The 12,450-nt window shown below is 44.8% G+C and overlaps 1 protein-coding gene across 3 annotated transcripts in view; it reads right to left on the bottom strand.

Moving 5' to 3' along the window:
- Positions 1-11,247, bottom strand: part of LOC144121890 (monocarboxylate transporter 13-like) — a 149,153-nt gene extending 137,906 nt beyond the window's left edge. The window contains exon 1 of one of the 3 annotated variants that reach the window (XM_077655314.1): positions 11,135-11,247. The gene's annotated coding sequence lies outside the window, so the exon portion shown is untranslated. The remainder of the gene's footprint in view (positions 1-11,134) is intronic. The other 2 variants (XM_077655315.1, XM_077655313.1) reach the window with 2 other exon arrangements.
- Between the last annotated feature and the right edge of the window lie 1,203 nt (positions 11,248-12,450).

The raw sequence follows: 12,450 nt of genomic DNA, 5'->3' as shown, positions 1-12,450 counted from the left end.
TATATGCTCGCAGTCAGTGACAACATTGTTAGTAACCTTGTGCAATAAAGAGTTTAACCCTGCAAAACTGTGCCTAGCCAGGCCACAGCTATCGCTCGACCTTTAAGTGTAACCGTGGTTAAAGCGCCGCCGCTTTTTTTGTTCTCATCAATTCACCTGCCGTCCCAATTGGGTGTTCATAACACTTTTTTCGTTATCTAATGATATGTCCTGGAAACGCGTGCCTTTTTAACTAGCCAGTTGCCCAGAAGCGCTGGCTAGATATTCAGCCCTCATGTACCAAACCGCAATGCCTTGTTCTAAAGTCGTAGAACACGCTGAATCAAACCTTAAAAAGGCCTGAGGACACATTAGGCTGTTGTGCCAACATTAATGATCAGGAGCTGTCGATAACCCTTTGCTGCCCAGTGTCGCGAATTAGCTGCATGCCGCTGACACGCTGTGCCCCTTTTTCCATACCAAACGCGCGCACGAACTTTCATGTCAGTGCCATCCCAGCAACTAACACTTTCTAACGATTATGTCTGGCGCCCCTGTGAGAAAGTTCCACAAAAAAAAAAAAGAATTCCAGAATGTGTGACTTCCGCCCGGCGTTCAACAATTCCTCTTTTCTTGTTTTGTACGAAGCTTTGCGGGAAGGATAGGAAGAAATTTGTTGGATAAAAAATTGTCCTTCCGGCCCGGTTCATTGATGACTGTCATTGTCGAAAACAAACGCTTGAACTTGTTTCTTTAAAAAGTTTGCACATTTCTTGTCTGCCACGAGTCCACGATACTGAACTTTCGTGCCAATCTGTATATGCCACAGGAATTGTTCTGAAATTGGTTCGGCTGGAGAACTGCGCCTTTCTCTTGGCTCACAACGTGTACCAGAAGCTGCTAAAAACCAGTAAGCTAAACGGCGCCTCTTATGTGAGAAATTCTCAAGGCAACTACGGCACGATACAAACTTTTCATCGAAGGGAGAGGAGGCGAGAGTCTATGAACGAAGCACGACATCTTGCATGTACAAGAACTTTTAAGGACTACTGTCTTCTCTCGCCACACTTGTTTTTTCTCGTCGGGCGAAGAGGCCTGCTGAAGCTCACCAAGGATGACCGCAATCGCCCAGACGAAGACGTGAAATAAGGCTAGCCTCCTCCTCCTCAGCGTTCAAGTTTATGCTTCAATGACCATCTTCCTTGCCTACCATGAGGTCTTGCGCGAGTTGCTGCAACAGTGACAACTCAGACTTGTCGTGCGCGTTCGTTAGGAGGCAATCACTCACAATGGTAGCATGAATGATGACAGGGAAGACAAGGACAAAAGCCACCTACTCTCTGTGTTTGTTCTTTGTAATGGTGAAAAGGAACATGCGAAATATATATGTTGAGACTCCGGAAAATGCATCGACCAGAATTATATTGTGTGGCTTGTCGGTAATCTGGTTTTGCCGGATCCAGCAGCGCACAAAATGCAGAAGTTGGTTATCACATCCACTAATCTGTAGGAAATTGAAACATAGGTCAAACGAGCCGGAACCTTAATGAACGGCTCTGTCAACACAGTACGAACATTGAAAATTTGCGAAAAAGAAATCTACGCGACAAAAATATTGTTTTCCTTTGCTTTGTAGCATAGGCAATGGAGATGCGCGCTGGTGTCATATAATTATGATTATAGGTATGACCAACGATCCCATCCAACGGCAGATGGTGGAAGCAAGAACAATAAAAAAAAGGTACGGGTGCGTCAGAACAGCTTATAGAATGCAATCTCTCCTTCGCAAAGAACTTGGCTTCCTGCAGGCGGCAAGCCCGCACGCATGCAAATAGATATTCAATTTACCGGAGTAATATTTTCGGCTTAGTTTTGTTGTTAGGATATAATATCTCGCGGTTTCAGCCTTTCATGTATTGACAATTGAAGCCCCATAAAGCTGAATCTTGCTTGTCATGTTATTCTATATTTTTTTTACGTTGCCTATGTACATATTTGATTTTAGACGGTGAAGGACGCTCCTGAAGTTCTTAAAGGAGTCGGGGTTGAGTTCCCGACTATAAACTTTGAGGTTTAGGTGTGCGCCCAGTGTCCTCTTGTCATAGCGGTCGATGGATAGTGCAAAACTCATTTCGTTCCCGCTCTTCGCTTTCCTCCTCAGTGTTCCCCTCCCCACGTGTAATGTAGCCTACTGGGCGTCGCCTGGTTAACTTCCCTGCCTTTCCGTTCTTCTGTTTCTCTCTCACTCTCTCTCTCTTGACGAATTGTATGTCTTGACCTTATAGCTTCTTATATATTTTTTTCAATTTTTAAAGAAATCTGAGCTCCAAGTCAGCACTGCGTAAGTGGAACTTAATGTCAGTTCTTCTCTTTATGTGCTGTCAGAGCCAATATTCCCAAGCAGCAAGGAGAAAGTGAACGTGCAGCCATGGCATGAAGGACACCCGTTGCTACAAATGCGACCTGCCGACTTCTGAGGAAGTAAGAGCAACTGCTTGTACCACATTGAATCGGTATGAAGTACGTTAGAGTACGCTCTGCGCATGAGTAAGGCTAATCGCAATAAGCGGACCAAATACCAATGATCGCAATTTCGTGAGATACTAAGTTTGAAATTTCAGCGACGCTAACAAATTATCACACTCACTTCTCAATGTGAGCACTGTCGCTGCTACAGTGTGGAGGTCGCGATTTTTTCTACGATTCCTTCATAATTTGCGGTTTTTATGAGTAAGATATGAGAGCTGTAACTCCTTATTTATGGGAAGCTGAGCTGTGAATGTTAAGCCGCGTCTAATTTCCTTTCAAGATTTTAACACATCAGTTGTCTCCTTCTTATGCAAAACTTTTCAACAAATACCATATATTCGTCAATGTGTCTAAATCTTTTGCCTGCTTTGCTCCAGTTTGTTAAGCATTCCCTGAATTAGCAAGAAAGATGAACTCATTTGATATCAAAAATCAAAAATGACGTTGCATAGCCAGAAACCTGAAATACACAAATTCGTGCAGAGCTCTGCGAATTACTCTACAGTCTTGAGTTCTTTGATCAGAGTTTTCAAGAAGTGAACAATAAATGCCTTTGTTTAGAGCGTTCACACGGTGAGCCCTTGTCGAGAGTATTTATTTTACAATGTCTCATGGCCGAGTCCCGTTATTTCACAAAGCTGTTTGAGGAACTCTGCCCCAAGAAGTGAACTCTGTGAACTACCGGTTCTGCGGAATACATGTAACTGCAAAGCGGCCATAATCACTCAACGAAGGATGCGTCACAGTACAGTGAGTTTCTTGCTCGCAGTGAGACCGAAGACATACAACCTGTTGGTTGAAAGCACTGAAAAGTCATTTAAAACTTCCAGGAAGACCGCCCAAAAGGAATGCAGCAAGTGCAAATGGTACAGTAGATCTCGACATCAACGAAGTTATCGAAATCATTCGTTTATTCTCTACTACATTATTCCCGGTAGTAGCGAAAAGCGAGGCACATTGCAGATTTGCGCCGCCAGAAATGAACGCTCGAGGAGACTTTATTGCGTAACGCTCACAAACCAAAAGCAGAGCTCCGCCAGCTTCCTCAGCCCGGCGACGGCATCAAGGCTTTGCATTCAATGCTTGATGCACTGTTCAGTGCTGTAACCAGGAAGCGCTCGTGCTTCTAGCAACTTTAAGCCTTTTTCTTCAGTATTTTTTCTTTGAGCTTTTTACTTGTCCAACCCACACGCAGATATTTGAAGCTTTATTAAATCCACGCATCAGAAGTACTTGCAGCTCATTTCTCGCTCGCCTAGCGCGCTGCGAAGGAATGGAGTGAGTGTGACGTCATACGCCAAGGTGCTAACGAAGGAATTGATAGTAGAGAAGCCTGGGAGACCCTTCTGCGGAGCACGGACCCCGTCAAGCAGAGGCAAGCCATTCATCTGGCGGTGGAGGCCGCGAAGAGCCAGCAACTCTTTGCCTGCATTTAATCACGGGGGTCCCGGCCCCTACCCCCTAGGCCTGCGTGCCGGGGGTAGGGAGTAGGGGGCTTCACTCTGATGGAAATAAAGGTTTTTGGAATGGCATGGGCTACAGCTTGTGGGTTAGGTTCAATTTGGGCGCTACGGGGGGGGGGGGGGGGGCGCTGTAAGACACTAACAGGTGGACTGTAAACAGAAACCGTGAAGACAAAGTGCGCACTGCATCCTTATGATTTGTTTATGATTGTCCCCCTGTCAGTCGCTTGCCGTATCCCCGTCGTAGCGCAGTAATTGAAAACTCTGTAGAAGAAAATGCTTAACTGCTGAGTGCTATGTGGAGCTGCCGTACAGCGGGTCTTGCATTCTTTCACCGGATATGATGTTTATGCTAATATATTTCGCTCAAAATTATTACACAGTATGTTAGTCATGAAGCCCTATTCAGTTCTATAGCTGCCGGAGCTCACAGCACTTCTCATCACGCTCCATTTCCATGTCATCACGACTCCTAATTGCAATAAGCCAATTTTGGGTTATATTTTCTCGTCTACTTCAGAAGGTGTATTCGTTTTTGAAGTGAAAAGCTTCACTACGCCAGCTTTTGGAGCCGTCAGCGGGACCGCAAGTTTTACCTTGAATGTAGGTATAGGTCAAACCATGAGCATAACTGGTCAGGCTCGACACATGACGTCAGCTACAGCAGCGACACCAGAGGCTGTTTACACCAACTATCTCGACTTTGACCTTCGACCTTTGACCTTTACCTATGACCTCCGGCGAAGCGGGAAAGCGTCTGCCAGCATCGCTTGAGCATGTCATGAAAGTGGGTTCTGCATAAAACGCCGGGCCCCGCCGCGGTGGCTCAGGGGTTAGGGCGCTCGACTACTGATCCGGAGTTCCCGGGTTCGAACCCGACCGCGGCGGCTGCGTTTTTATGGAGGAAAAACGCTAAGGCGCCCGTGTGCTGTGCGATGTCAGTGCACGTTAAAGATCCCCAGGTGGTCGAAATTTTACCGGAGACCTCCACTACGGCACCTCTTCTTCCTTTCTTCTTTCACTCTCTCCTTTATCCCTTCCCTTATGGCGCGGTTCAGGTGTCCAAATATATATGATACAGATACTCTGCCATTTCCTTTCCCCCAAAAAACAATTATTATTATTATTAAAACGCCGGTGCACTTTGATGCGTTCAGCGGAACGCTTTGATCGATGCGACGTTTGCCGTGGAGACCAAAACCTGAACCGCGCCAGTAAGGGAAGGAAAACGAAGTGAAAACAGGTTTTAAGGGAAAATAATTATGCCTGCCTCATATATCTCGGTGGACTACCGAACCGCGCCGGTAAGGGAGGGAAAATGAAATAAAGTTCGTGTTAAGGAAAGGAAACGACACCTGTCACATATCTCGGTGGACGCCCGAACCGCGCCGTACGGGAAGGAATGTGAAATGAAAGTTGGTTTTAAGGAAAGGAAATTACGCCTGTCTCACATATCTCGGTGGACACCCAACGCGCGCCTCAAGCGAAGGAAAATAGAAGTTGATTTTAAGAAAAGGAAATGACGCCTGTCTTACATTGCGCGATTTTCTTCCTCCCCCCAAAAAAACTGTTTCTTTTTCAATTTGTTTTTCTGAAGTTATCTGCAGGGTTTGCGCGTCGTTCGGAACCGGATTTGGTTTCATTTCTTCGCATACAACAAGAAATAATACAGTTGTAAATATCACCGAAGCTATATTAAATATATACTCTATTGTGTGAGCGCCTTTAATGTCGTTTCAAAGAAAGCAATATGTTTAAAAATAAAACAAATGCCTACTACTGTGTGTGTGTCAGTATGGCTTTCTATGGAAACCGCCAGTTGCTCGACCGCAAACGTAGCCAGGGAGACGTCGCTTTTCGCTTTCGACCAGGGTTAACCAGAACTGAACAAGCAGCAATTTTTTATTAAAAGCTCTTAGCTCTCAAATCCGCTCACAGGAGTGTATATTGAGCTAACATTTTGTCGTGTCACCATATTGTTTAAAGGAGAAGGCAAAAATGTCCCCAATAATTATTCTGCCATTTGAGCGCGGCCGATTTTCGACCTTAACTGGTTCTTGAACGGCTATGCAACTTATTTCAAACTAAAATTATAATATTTCAAGATCGGTATTGATTTCTGAGCCATGAGTCGACTCAAAGTACTTTTCTAGCCATTATTTTATTTATATATATTGCAAGCTTTGTGACAATATTTTAGAAGGACTAAACATAGCTTACTTCACGAAACTGAAAATGTCGTCTAAATAAGGAAATTTTTCAAGATTTTCACGAAGCCTTTAATTCTGTTGACAATGCAATCTCAATATACTCAACGAAAGTGGCGCAACGCGGTAATAGATAACTGTTTGGCCTAAAGGAGGCAATGTGCCCATTTCTGTTATGAAAATCGAAATATTGGCACAGCAAATTTTGGCGTCCGATTTCGGGACCTCTTTTCCTGACGATATGTAATCAATGACAGTGTAAATATACAATATTGTGTTACGTGCCGACGATACGAGTGTCCTCTTTCCCGGATCGAACTTCCCGGATCAATCTTTAAAGCAATTTATCAATGGTAATACGTCTGTCTTAAAAAGGTAAGCGCTTCACTTAATGTCAATTAACTTAAAAATAATTCTTCACGGCACGACGTTGTCGGTTCTCCAAACGAAAAATAAACCACTAGATTTCCACATAAAACTTCATTTCAGTACCCTGGAGATTGAGAAAAAAATCAGCTTCCGGTTTCTGGTCGTGTACCTCCGCAGTGTTCCAGGGTATACCGATTAAGTAAAGAGCGCCGGAATGAAAATATTCACTTTTATTTGCGTTATCTGTCGTTTCATGCTCGTTCGCCCACATCCGGTTATTAAATATACTTTACTCTTGTGCGCTGCAGTCCAATGTGCACTAAATGCCGTAAACCTGACTCAATTGAAAGGTTAGTCCTTCAGGAAAAATTCCAAAGTGCGTTGTGCAAAAACCCAAATAATCAAAACAAAATTTAAACATTTAAATGTATAATTGTATAATTGTATAATTATACATCGTTAAGAAATCAAGCCGAAGAAAATAAAGTTCTTTATTTTCACAAAAAAAGGAACTGGCGCATTGTAGAATTAATTATAGCAAAGGTGAGTGCACGCTAGATCACGCTACAACTTATTTACCTCTATATTGCGTTCCTAAATCGCTCCTACTTGTATTGTTGCTACGGAAGCTACTCGTAAATGATATTCTCTATTTTTATAGTGGTGTACATTCCTAAACGTAATAAAGTGCTGACTAACTTTATCATGAATACGAAACGCTAAAAGTCTGCTATAAGTGTAAAGGAAGTTGCGGACATATAAAATGTTTAAATTTTGTTTTGATTATTTGGGTTTCTGCACAACGCACTTTGGAATTTATTTCTTAACGATGCGAAAATTTCAGATTTTGTGCTCACTCCGTTTACCTGCATCGATACTGTTTAGATTGTGCGAAATTTGTCATTTATGTACTCCTTTAAATCACTGCTCCAGTGCGCCTAATATTAGCACGCTACTATATTTGGTTATCTGAAGACCTGTGAATGTAATTTCTAGCTTTATCAGTGGTGTCGCGAGCTACAGGCCAGGGTGAAGGCCTGGTAAGCACGCATACTTCACCTTGCTGCTTCGCCTTTCTCTTCGCTAGCATTTCTCTCAAATGTAGCGTAATATATTCTATTCTAATTTGACAGAAACGTGTCATCTCTTCATCTCCGAATAGTGGCAAGAAATTACTTTATCCAGCGAATCTTTTCCACAACGACAAGTTTCGAAATGTGAATGATGGCTCACCAAGGAGGATATCAGGAATTTGTACCTGTTGTCTCGCACACGGACAAAAATAAGGGAACCAAACAGAGAAATTACTTTTCTCAGGTAACGAGAATGCCGCATTAATATTAGGCGCTTTTTAATGGTCCATTCTAGACCACGCAGAAGACCATGTTTCCGTGACCAGCGAGGGTGGCATATATTTTGAGTTCATTCCATTCTTGCCTAAAACAAAGAATCGCATTGCAGGAAAGCTGCGTACAGGCATCACCAGCGCTTGCAGCTGACCCTTTAATGCAATGCAAGGGCACCGCTTCACTGCTCTTCGAACTGGCACCACAACAAAATGTGAGGAGTAGTGCTTTGAAGTTTTAACGTAGAGTTTTCAACACGCGTGAATAATACAGGAAGGCTGCTTCGAGAATCCACCTTCATGTCGCAGTTGTACCAAATCTGTAGGTACCTTCTCTTCGGTAGAGTTGAAAAAGTACCGTCGCGAGAGCGCTGCTTCAATCCGATCATCTTATGAGAAACGCTTGGAGCTTTCGGACAATTTGGAAACGTAGAATACACGTGCCTAACGCTTTCCTCACCGAGTGAATTTTCGGATGGTTTGCGTAAATATTTTTTCGTTGCTTAATTTCTTCATTGCAGCATATCATAGTATATCTAATAGAATTCCTTTTCTGATGCAAAGAACGAAACAACAGAATTTGCTTATTACAGAAAAAAAAAGCATTTTGCTGGCGAAATTCGAGCCTCACACAAAAATAAACAAAAGTATAAACTCATTGAGTCGGAAAATAGGACAGTAAAATATCCACCCCATACATTTTGCGCATTGCTATGCAATAAATGAGTTTCCAAAGTACACAACCAGTCGTGCTAAACTTTTGTCTCAGCAAAAAAGTAAACAAAATAGTGGTACTGTTTTAACCTCGCTAAACCGAGTAGACAAGCGAAAGCATGTGCTTAGCCCAGTTGGCTCATGGGTTTGCTCTGCCGGATCATCGGCACGTCTGGCGACGATATTAGACTCAGGTTGAGCTCTGATCGAGGTTAAGCTGACCTGGTCTCTTTGCGCCACAGATGGAAGCTGGTAAAGAGGATGACGTATAGTCGACATCGCCAGAGTGTGTTGCAGTTTAAGTCGAGACGTGAGCGGCTGCTGCGATGGAATAGTGCGCTCGTGCAGTGGCCAGCGAAGCTCATCTGTTCGCGCCGCAGCGGGTTCGAGCGCTAGTCGCGGCAATATTTGTTTCATTTATTATTTACTTATTTATGCTACGCTCCTGACACAAACATGCCAAGATCTTGCTCAGGGCTTACCCATCAGAATAGTGCTTTTTGCGCTTATAAATCGCTGGAGCGCACCAGTTTGGGCAACTCCATAGTGCAACGCTAAGGTGGATCTTGCAGATAACCGTGTTTTGTACACTGCTGGTGGCATGGAATCGTTCAGAACCTGCCTGGTACCTCCACAGAGACCCTGAAAGCAGCGAATCTCCTCGTCAAAGGCGAACACGAAAGTTACAGACGGACACCTATCGATAGCCTGGGCTGGAAGCAGCAATCAAATCTCTCCGAACTAAAATAAGACGAATGGACGTCATCTTTTCGCACAAAGCTGTCACTTATAATAAGGGAGTAATTACTCATAGGCGCATACCCAATTACCCAAGCGCACCGTACGGTACAATGGAAAGCTATACAGATTTCTCAGAAACTTCGCAGATAAAGAAAAATTCATCCTCGTCCGGGATTTGAAACCGGGACCCCCGCTTCACCGGAGCAGTCGCTCTACCAACTGAGCTAACCGGGACGGCCAGCTTATGGTAGGGCAAGAGCGAATTAATAACTCGAAATGGGAACAGCGTTGGTGAAATGTTGAGGGAAATTCCTCAAGGTGGAGTCGCTAGCATCTGCTGAGTCAAGTGTCGATGCTGCGAAATCGCGAAAACAACGCCGCTGCAGGGCAGGGTCAGTGCGCGAGGACGACGCCACCTTGGGAGCCGCGCTTGTGCGATCGCTCCGTGTTGACAGGTTTTGTGCGATGTACAAAAATGCTCCTTCATACTTTGACGAAGCGAAAAACGATTCCGAAACTTAAGAACAGCTCTTTTGCAACACAATGGATGTAGTTGCAAAAAAAAAAGCCCCGTTGGTTAAGAATGGAGCGCCATCATTCTCGCCATATAACAAAAAAAAAACGATGCCGTAATGTGGCCAACTCATGTTTTCAGCCCTCATATCGCAGCTTTCGATCTGTTTTTGACGCCAGAAATAACATCCAACATTCACGGGCTTCGCTCGCAAATTTCCCACACTCCGATTACCGTGTTCCACTTTGTCCTTCCTGCATTAATAGGCGAAAGCAAAACTCAGAGCGCCGGTTTGCGTAAACAAAAATGGAACAATGCCAGGACCATTCGATCTCAAGCAGGCTCCTTGGCATAAAAACAAACTGCCCTTCTTATACACTATTCTGCTTATGTATTTAGAGGACAGAATCATCGCGCGAACGCCAGAAAATTCTGTCACGGTGCGACCTTTGGGGCAACGTGAAGGAAGAGAAGGCTGTACTTTATTTACCCTTACCTGCCTTGCCTCCAAGACCATGAGAGTAACAATTCGAGCGACAGTACTGTTTAAATTTATGCTAATATTTTTCAGGATGTTATAAAAGATCCGCGTTTTTTAAATGATAATTGCTTGAAAACTAGCGAAACGCAATGAAACTTTTTCTTGTTAACTTCGCGATGCTATATATCGATTATTGCACTCAACTCAGCAATTTAGAAGTGCGTAAGCACGCCATCCGTCACACACCGCGGTAAAGGATACAATTTCTCAAAGCGCAACATGCGCGATAAATAAGACGCAAGGATCACAGGCAAAGCAGAACGGGGAAATTAATGCGGCTCACGTTAGGAAGACGAGACACTTGAAATGCGTCAAAAAAATAAAAGTACATGGAACATCCTAACCTTTCTGTTGAGGATGTCTTTCGAATTTAAAGGCGTCAAAGAAAGCTCATAAGAAAAGTATTCATAGTCGCCTGGCATGCACTTACATTTTAATCGCAAGCATCGCATAAGATTTTAAGCTCTCGCCGCCCAGTGCCAGTTTTTCCACCACTGAAACGATAGCGGTGCCAACACAGCTACGGCTGCCAAAACGGGTATAAAAGGCGCAGCCTTACACGACCGAAATGTCTCGTGTCCAGGAAACAAGTGTGTCTCCTGTAGTACTGAATGGTGCTTTTCTACGAGCTTTGGTAGTAAACAAGCAGTAGGCATTGCGACCTATGTCATGCTCGGTTTAGAGGAGTTTACAACTGGGCCTGAAAAAAAATAATATTGTAATTGCCCCTACCTTCGAGGTGTCCAGGCCTCCGCTGTCGCAGCACTCCTCCGCCCTTGGCGCCGATTAGCGGCTGACGCCAAAGCGGCGTTTTGTCGCGCTTCCAGTGTCACTGAACAGACAGCAACGACAATAGTGCGAAGGCGCTAATAGACAGTTCAAAATGTCAAGTTGGCGAATGAACAAGAACAAAAAAAACGGCTCCATTCTTTCCACGGGCTTCTGCAGCTCCGCATAGCAGATGCGCAAAAGCGCAGCACTTTGTGCGGCCGCCTCGGAAAATAAAATTAAAGAAAAAACAGCGACGCCACGGGCGCCGCGGCAGTGCATTCCTGGGCGCGTGAAAAAAAGACTCAACGAACGAGCGAGCAAAAACAGCCCGATAAACAATCGCACTGCGCCTCTGCGCTAGCTACGTCAGGCACAGACGCCAAACGGCCTGACGGATCTTCAAAGTCGAGCCAGCACAAAGCGGACATGCGCGTGTCCCTGCGGTTTAGTTTTCAAACTATGCTTCCTTTGTCACCGTTATGCGCCGACAGCGAGCTTACCCTTTCTGCGTAGGCTTCGGCGCGTCGCATATGGACAGCCTTCCACGGGACGACGTACGCTGACGCTTTCCGTTAACGCTGTGACGCAACGTTACCGCTAACAACGACGCCTTCAAACTCATTGTACCGAAGTGCTGAAAGCTCAAAGCTGGGATGTCGAGCCACTTCCCCGTGAACCTTTAACCTAGGTGGTGATTCGAATATCACCACCAATTTAGGTGGTGGCTGCTAAATTTGAGTCGGTCTACCTGGGCGTGTCAAACCAAGCTCCGCACTATTTCTTGGAAATGGCGATGGCGATGCAGCTTCTTCACGCAAGCTTTATGGAGCACCAAACAACGTCGAATGAGTGTAACAAAGCCCGAGAATATGACGTAGATTACTGCACAAGCTTCCCGCTAAACACACTAAATGCTTGTGGGAGATGTCAAGAAAATAATTGCTTCAATACTGCTGTTAGAAGCATTTAAGCCGCTTAATGAAGGTATCCCGTAGTGGTGACGCCGGGAAGTGCAAAAGGGAGGTAGGAAGGTTAGCGTCAAACGCGGAAACTGCTTATTTTGGCGAACTGATGTCCCAGAAGAATTGCGCCTAGCGACGGCGATAGCAGTAAGTGCGTTTCGCGGCCACTGAAGCTCGCAGTCACTGGGGCGCTTCCCAAGCATTTCATCACAGAAGAGCCGAGCACCAGGCCCAGGCCAGGGGAAGCGTTGAACCCGTCAGAAAACCGGTAGATATACACGGCGGCACTGTGGGACGAACCCGCACCTTCCGAAT

This window comes from Amblyomma americanum, chromosome 2, assembly GCF_052857255.1.
Source record: "Amblyomma americanum isolate KBUSLIRL-KWMA chromosome 2, ASM5285725v1, whole genome shotgun sequence".
In the NCBI taxonomy this organism is placed as follows: domain Eukaryota; kingdom Metazoa; phylum Arthropoda; class Arachnida; order Ixodida; family Ixodidae; genus Amblyomma; species Amblyomma americanum.
This window is presented reverse-complemented; position numbering and strand designations above follow the sequence as displayed.